We start from the raw sequence: 8434 nt of genomic DNA, 5'->3' as shown, positions 1-8434 counted from the left end.
TCACCTTCTCAGTCGTCTACTGAATGAGTTCTGGTCCAGTTAAGACCTTTTCTCCTTCCTGAAACCAACACAATGGCGTTCGGCATTTCCTGCCGTACAGAGCTTCAAAGGGAGCCATTCCTATGCTGGCTTGGAAGCTGTTGTTGTAGGTGAACTCCACCAAAGGTAAGACTTCATCCCAGACGCCCATGTGATCTAGGACGCACGTCCTGAGTAAGTCTTCGAGCGTCTGAATGGTTCTCTCGGACTGACCGTCCGTCTGAGGATGATAAGCCGAACTCATTTGGAGTTTGCTACCGAGCTCGCTTTGTAACGATCGCCAAAACCGAGAGGTAAACCTTGTGTCTCGGTCTGAAACGATGCTAGATGGAACTCCATGTAGACGAACGATTTCTTTGATGTAGAGCTTAGCAAGGTTCGTAATTGACATCTTCAGGTTGACCGCTAGAAAGTGAGCGCTCTTCGTCAGACGATCCATTATTACCCATATGGAATCGTGATTCCTGACCGTTCGAGGTAAGTGAGTCACGAAGTCCATCGCAATGCCGTCCCACTTCCGTTCGGGAATCTCTAACTGCTGAAGTAGACCGCCCGGTCTCTGATGTTCAGCCTTGGCTCGTTGACACGTTAAACATGATGCCATAAAACGAGCGACATCATTCTTCATTCCTGGCCACCAGAACGACTCCCGGAGGTCTTGATACATCTTAGTCATACCAGGGTGTATGCTAAGACGACTGTGATGTCCTTCCTCAAGAATAATCCTCTTCAGCTCGCCATCATTTGGAACGCACGTCCTACCCATGTAGCGTAAGAGACCGTCCGTTCCCGTGTTGAACTCCTTGGCTTGATCTGTACCGAGTGCGTTCAAGATCTTCACCAGTTCTTCATCCTCTGATTGCTTCTCTCTGATTCGGTCCACAAGGACATTGGATATCTTAAGGTTATAACATCTGATACCGTTCGTTTCTAGGTCGAACGTCAACCTTAGGTCTCTAAAACTTTCTACCAAACTTAACTCACGGACCATCATGGACGAGACGTGAACTACCTTTCTGCTTAAAGCGTCCGCTACAACGTTCACTTTTCCCGGATGGTAAAGTAGTTCAAAGTCATAGTCCTTCAGGAATTCTAACCAACGCCTCTGCCTCATATTTAACTCCTTTTGATCAAAGAGATACTTGAGACTCTTGTGATCACTGAACACTTGAAAAGTTGATCCATACAAGTAGTGTCTCCAGATCTTCAAAGCAAAGACGATCGCTGCTAATTCCAGGTTGTGCGTCGGATAGTTCTTCTCGTGAACCTTTAGTTGCCGAGAAGCGTACGCGACCGCCCGCTTCTCTTGCATGAGCACACAACCCAAACCCTGATGAGAAGCGTCACAATATACTTCGAATGGTTTGGACGTGTCCGGAATGACCAATACTGGGGCGCTCGTTAATTTCTCCTTCAATGCTTGAAAACTCGCTTCACACCGATAGGTCCAAGCGAACGGTTGATCCTTTCTAGTCAACTGAGTCAGCGGAGCTACTATCTTGGAAAATCCTTCAATGAACCGTCTGTAGTTACCCGCGAGTCCTACAAAGCTACGAACTTCAGTAACCGAACGTGGACTTTCCCATTCTAGTACCGCTCGTACTTTGGCCGGATCCACTGAGATTCCTCCAGCTGAAACCACGTGCCCCAAGAATTGCACTTCCTTCATCCAAAATTCACATTTTGAGAACTTGACGTACAACTCTTTTTCTCTTAATACGCCTAGAACGATCCTCAAGTGATCCTCATGCTCGGCAAAGTTCTTGGAGTAGATAAGAATGTCATCAATGAAGACGACCACGAACTTGTCTAGATATGGCCTGAAGATACGATTCATGTAATCCATGAATATTGCCGGGGCGTTCGTCACACCAAACGACATCACTACATACTCGTAGTGTCCGTAGCGAGACCTGAAAGCAGTCTTCTGGATGTCTTCTTCCTTCACCCGAATTTGATGGTATCCCGATCGCAAATCAATCTTTGAAAATACGGTCGCACCACGTAGTTGATCTAGTAAGTCGTCAATCCGAGGTAACAGATACTTGTTCTTAATGGTTAACTTGTTCAGCTGCCTGTAATCAATGCAAAGACGAGAACTGCCATCCTTCTTTTTCACTAAGAGTACAAGTGCTCCCCAAGGTGATGCGCTTGGCCTGATAAACTTCTTATCCATCAACTCTTCAATCTGTTCTTTGAGTTCAGCTAACTCTGTTGGCGACATACGGTAGGGCGCGATAGAGATGGGTCCAGCGGTCGACACCAAGTCGATCGTAAATTCTACCTCGCGTGGAGGAGGTAATCCAGGCACTTCATCCGGAAATACGTCCGAGAATTCATCCACAACCGATCGTCCTCCATTCAAATTACCGAACGATCGTTCATTACTTGCTCCCTCAAACCGTTTGTCTGAATGCGTCATGATCAGAAAGCAACTGGCGCCACTCCCGATGTCTTCCCTTAGTTGACCGAGCGTCACAGATAGCTCCACTTCACGTTCATCCGGAAATACCAATTCCTTTGCACCACAGTCAATAAGAATGTGATTGGTAGCCAACTATTCCATTCCTAAGATTACTTCTAAATCCTTTAAGGGTAAACAGATGAGATTCACCTTATATCTACGCCCCTCAACTTCTATAGGACATCTAACGCACATAGTGGACGTCCTAACCTCACCAGCCGCTGGGGTTGACACCACTAAGTCGAACTGCATCTCGCGTTCGGCTAATCCCAATTTCTCAACGCACGCCTTCGAATTGAAGGAGTGTGTCGCCCCCGAATCATACAACACACAAACAGGCATTCCATGTAATAAGCCCTTGACGCCGTGCGTCCTTCTACAGTGCTGGAATACTGATCCGAGGAGATGAAACGGGTGTTTTCTTAGAGAGGAGTGCAGAGAATGTAGAGAAAAGGAGGAGAGAAAGAATTCTTCAGGAATGAAAATGGTGGAGCGTGTGGAGGGTGGAGAATATTTCAGAAATTCTCAGATTCAGCTTTCCACTCCGCCAGCGCACGTCCCCACTCGGCCAGCGCACGTTCCCACTCGGCCAGCGCACTCCACTACGCTTCTGACAGCCCATGTCGGACGGTCGTCCACTCTGATGTCGCCACGTGTTTTCCACTACTGGTTTCTGACTCAGCTCCACGTGCGACAGCTGGCGTCCGTTGGTGGGTGTCGGGCGCTGCTGTCGTCCATGTGCGACGCTGAGGTGGCGCGTTCTACGCTCACCACGTGGACTCCACCAACGCTCGTCATTTTTTTTTTGAGGCCTGACACCCAGCATAGACCGAGCGAGCGTTAACACAATGCCGCCCACCAAGATGGCAATCAGGACCGAGCGTCCAGCCATTCAAAGACCGAACGTCCAGCCATTCAAAGACCGAACGTCCGCCCAAGATGGCAATCAGGACCGAGCGTCCAGCCATTCAAGAATCGAACGTCCGCCCAAGATGTGACGTCCGCCCAAGATGACAATCAGGACCGAGCGTCCAGCCATTCAAGAACCGAACGTCCGCCCAAAGATGTGACGTCCGCCCAAGATGGCAATCAGGACCGAGCGTCCAGCCATTCAAGAACCGAACGTCCGCCTAAAGATGGGACGTCCGCCCACTAAGGCCGAGCGTTCACCCTGGTTGAACGTCCACCCAGGTGAGCAAACAAGACCGAACGCCAACCCAGGACGACCACTGAGACCGAGCGTTCAGTATGACCGAACAACATAATCGACTGGTTCCCATCCTTGCCGACCATCGTTCTGACCGGACGTCACTGGCTGAATACCCTTCAAACCGTCCAGCCTGGCCGACCATCGTTCTGACCGGCCATCACACAGTTAAATAAACCACACAGTTAAATGCTAATGACACATTAAAGCCCTTAATGAAGATTAAGGTATTATTGGGCCGTTTCCAGGCCCCCAAAAGGTAAAAGCCCATTACAATTAGTATAAATAAAGGTCCCATGTATGATTTCTAGACAGATTGCCTAGAACACAATATATGCATGCATTACATATCGTTCTGTCATATTACTGACTTGAGCGTCGGAGTGCCTTTGGCAGGTACCCGACCACCGGGCTTGGAGGGGAGAACGATCACCAGGAGTGCATAAGAAGAAACACTTCCCAGCGCGTCCAACTCTCGGCAAAGAGGGGACCGTTCGTCCAGTCTTGGTCCGACCTTCTTCAGCTTGTGGGATTCAGTAACGACCGTCCGGTTTTCGCCCGCCTCCAGTACGTCTAGCGCACGAACCGCTCGATCTGCCTCAGCTGATGAAAGCGTCCACCCGATCCATGTCAGCTTCACCGTTCGCCTGCCCGCCTTTACCGCTCGTGTTCGTCCGCCTGATCAAGTTTGTGTTTAAACAGGATCTCGCGGAAAATGTCGAAACAATTATCAAATCTAAATAAATATTTCGTAAATATTTTTTAATTAAAAGATATAAAAATGGTTTCTGTTTACTTTTAGAAAAAAAATATTTTAAAAATAATATTAATTTCGCTCACTTGATTAAAGAGAAGCGTATAAGATGTTGTAGGAGTATTAATATTTTTTCAACACATAATGAACTTCCAAATCTAATATTTGTAGGGGTATTAATATTTTTATAAATATTTTTCTTTGGTAATGTTTTTAATAACTATTGTAACAACTGTTTTATTTTTTAAAATAAATGTTTTCCTTTCTTTTTTTAAATTCGATCGGTCACAACATTAAATATCTATAATTTTTATTCATTTTAATAAAATATCTAATATTTTATTTTTCTCTTTATTACAATAACATCATTATTAGTAAACTCGTTGATTTAATCTCCATTATGATCTCGACTAATGTAGATTGAGATTAGAAAAACCTACGAAACTAAAAGAAAATTTTTATAAAAGAAGTTTACAGAACTAAAATATCTACAAAATTTCTATGGACTAAGACTAACCCATGAGTCTTTTTTTTTCAGAAAACAAAATGTCCATTTTGAATAAAAAAAATATAATTAATTCTTAATTATTTACAAATTTAAGTGTTTTTAATTTTTCAAATAACTATATACAAACATTTTTATAAGATTAAATAAACTTTGTAAAAGATTTAAATAAATTATTATTTTATATAGAAAATATATGCGGTAATACAAGAGGTTGAAATCTTTGACTAACTAAACATATTTATTTTCTTTTACTAACTAAATATACTTTTAAAGTATATAAGATAGTTATTTAATTTTGTTGTACAATAACTAAATATATTTTTAAATTATATAAGATAGTCATTTAATTTTTCAAATAATTATATACAAACATTTTTATAAGATTAAATAAACTTTGTAAAAGATTTAAATAAATTATTTTTTATATAGGAAATATATGGAGCAATACAAGAGGTTGATATCTTTCACTAACTAAACATATTTACTTTATTTTACTAATTAAACATTTATTTTAATGATTTTTTTATCAAAATTAACAATAAATTATTTATAATATTAAGTGGTTTATGATGTATCATTTCTGAATATTCATTAAATTTATTACTCTTAAAGTGAATACTTAAAGATTATATGTATTTTTTATGCTGGTTGTTATTAACTCAATTGTTCAACATGCATGTAGTTTATTAGTTTTTCATTTTTTTACTCTTGTAATTTTTTAAATCATAAATATATATTTAATTATTCTTTATGTTGATTGATTCACTTTCAAAATATATGTTTTACCATCATGCATACAAAATGTGAATAAAAAAAATAAAAAATGTTATTTTTTACTCAAAATTTTAAAATATAATTTTGTTGATTTTTTTTATATTATGTTTTAACATTAAACTTCTATCTTTATGCTTAAATTTTTAATCATGTTGATTTTCTTCTTTATAAAATTAAAAAGAAATTAAAAAATATTAAAATGTTATAAAAATTTACATAATATATAAAAAATCAATTATTTATCATAATATAAAAAATTCACTTCTTATTAAAGAAATTAAAAACTAGTTAAGACAAAGAAAACTCATTTTATTTATTTAGTATGAATTTTTTTTACCAAGACTACATTTGGTTAGAGAATATGTTAGAACTAATAATTCGAGTTTTTTTTATTACAAAAATTAGCAATTAATAAAATTATTAAACATTTGACATGATCGAATGGTGATATTGTTGTGTACAAACAAAGTCCCATATCAGATAAAAAATAAGAGATGAATGATGAGTCAATATTTTATTGACTTCACTTAGCTTATTGTACTGGATTTAATCAAGGAATTGTATTTGAATGTACAACATTATCCTATTTTTCCTATTGTGCTAAATTTGATCGGAAATTCTTATTTTAACTAATTTGAATTCTTTGAGCTAATTATTTTGCAAGAAAAATTTGGAAATAGAAATTAGGACATTTGGTAGGATACTCATTCACACACTGTGTTATTTAATTGAAAGAAGCTATACTGTATTGATTTATTTTGTGTTGAATAAAAGAAAGATGTACAGATCCTAGAGACTTGAAGAAAAATTGCAGTTTGGTTTGGCTAAAAGAAAGCACTTTCAACTCATTTTATTCTGGAGAAGCAACTTAATTCCTTGATTTATCTCCTAGCATGTCACGGCCACATGAAGAGTTCTTGATTGGTTGCAAAATGCATTTCAAGGTTGAATCAAATTGGCAACTTTTATTAAAGTGTAATGCAAATTCTAGAAGAATCTAGAAGCTCCTTAGATAGAAGAATTGAAATGTAATACAAGTTCTAGAATATTCTAGAAAAACCTAAGATAGGAAGAAAAATCAAGAATATTCTACATAGGTAAAAATCTAGAACATTCCACATAAGTTGTGGCTAGTATGTTCTAGAATAATCTATGGGTCTATAAATACCCATGAACTCTACCATTTGATGTAAGATGTAGCCAACATCTATCATTTGTATGAACCAACATCTACTACAACTAAAGACAACTACAACACTTCTTCCAACTACTACTTCTACATTCAACTATCTCTACATTTTCTCTACCCATCAACTACTCCTTTCACAACCTTCAAATACTAACAGTGGTACCAGAGCTACGTTCGGTCATCTACTGGGCGTAGATAAAATTTTCAACTACCTCAAATAAAACTATAACTCATTCTACTACTTCCAAATATATTCTCAACACATGGCTACTACTAATCAAACATCATCAATTCCAGTACCTATTTTCAAAGGAGAAAATTATGATTTTTGGAGTGTCAAAATGAAGACATTCTTCCGCTCTCAAGATTTATGGGATATCATAGAAGAGGGATTCAATATTCCAGAAGACACCTCTACTCTTACTGCAGCTCAAAAGAAGGAGTTGAAAGAAAACAAGCAGAAGGATTCAAGGGCTTTATTTGTTCTTCAACAAGCAGTTGATGAGACAATTTTTCCAAGGATAATTGGTGCCACAAGTGCAAAACAAGCTTGGAATACAATACAAGAGGAGTTTCAAGGAAGTGACGAGGTACGCAATATTAAACTTCATTCTCTAAGACGAGAGTTTGAATTATTAAGAATGAAAGAATCTGAGACCATTAAAAACTACTATTCTAGAATAAAAGAAATAGTTAGTCAGATGAGAGCCTATGGGGAAAATATTCTTGACAAAAAGATCGTTGAGAAAATTTTAATTTCTATTCCCCAAAAGTATGATGCAATCGCAACCGCGATTGAACAAACAAAAGATTTGGCTACATTGTCAGTCACACAACTAATGGGCTCTCTTGAAGCTTATGAACAAAGATTGAAAAGGCATGAAGAAGACTCAGTTGAAAATGCCTTTCAATCAAAACTAAAATTACGGTCTCAGAATAAAGAATATGAAGGAAATAAAAGTAGAGAAGAAATTTCTAGAAATAAAGAAAATCCTAGAAGCTTCTCTAAGACTCGTCAAGAAAAATATCCTCCATGTGGCATATGTAAAAAGACAAGTCACTTGGAAAAAGATTGTTGGCATCATGGAAAACCTCAATGCCACTATTGCAAGAAATTTGGTCACGTAGAAAAGTATTGTCGTAATAAAAATAAGCATCAAGCAAACTTTGCGGAAGAAGATAATCAAGAGAAACTCTTATTCTACGCCAATCAAGAATCTTCTGGTAGAGAAGGAAGTTGGTACTTGGATAGTGGATGCAGCAATCACATGGCGAAAGATCAAAGCATCTTCAAAGACATTGATAAATCTGTCAATGTCAAAGTTCGGCTAGGAAATGGCACTACAGTGGAGTCTCGAGGCAAAGGAACTGTCATGGTGGAGACAAAGAAAGGTACGAAATTCATCAAGGATGTTTTACTAGTTCCAAATCTTAAAGAAAATCTTTTAAGTATTGGCCAAATGATGGAGAATGGATATTCTCTTCATTTTGAGAAAGAT

This window comes from Vigna umbellata, chromosome 7 (genome assembly GCF_029865625.1).
Source record: "Vigna umbellata cultivar VRB3 chromosome 7, Vumbellata_1.0, whole genome shotgun sequence".
Classification (NCBI taxonomy): domain Eukaryota; kingdom Viridiplantae; phylum Streptophyta; class Magnoliopsida; order Fabales; family Fabaceae; genus Vigna; species Vigna umbellata.
Note: the sequence above shows the minus strand (reverse complement) of the source record.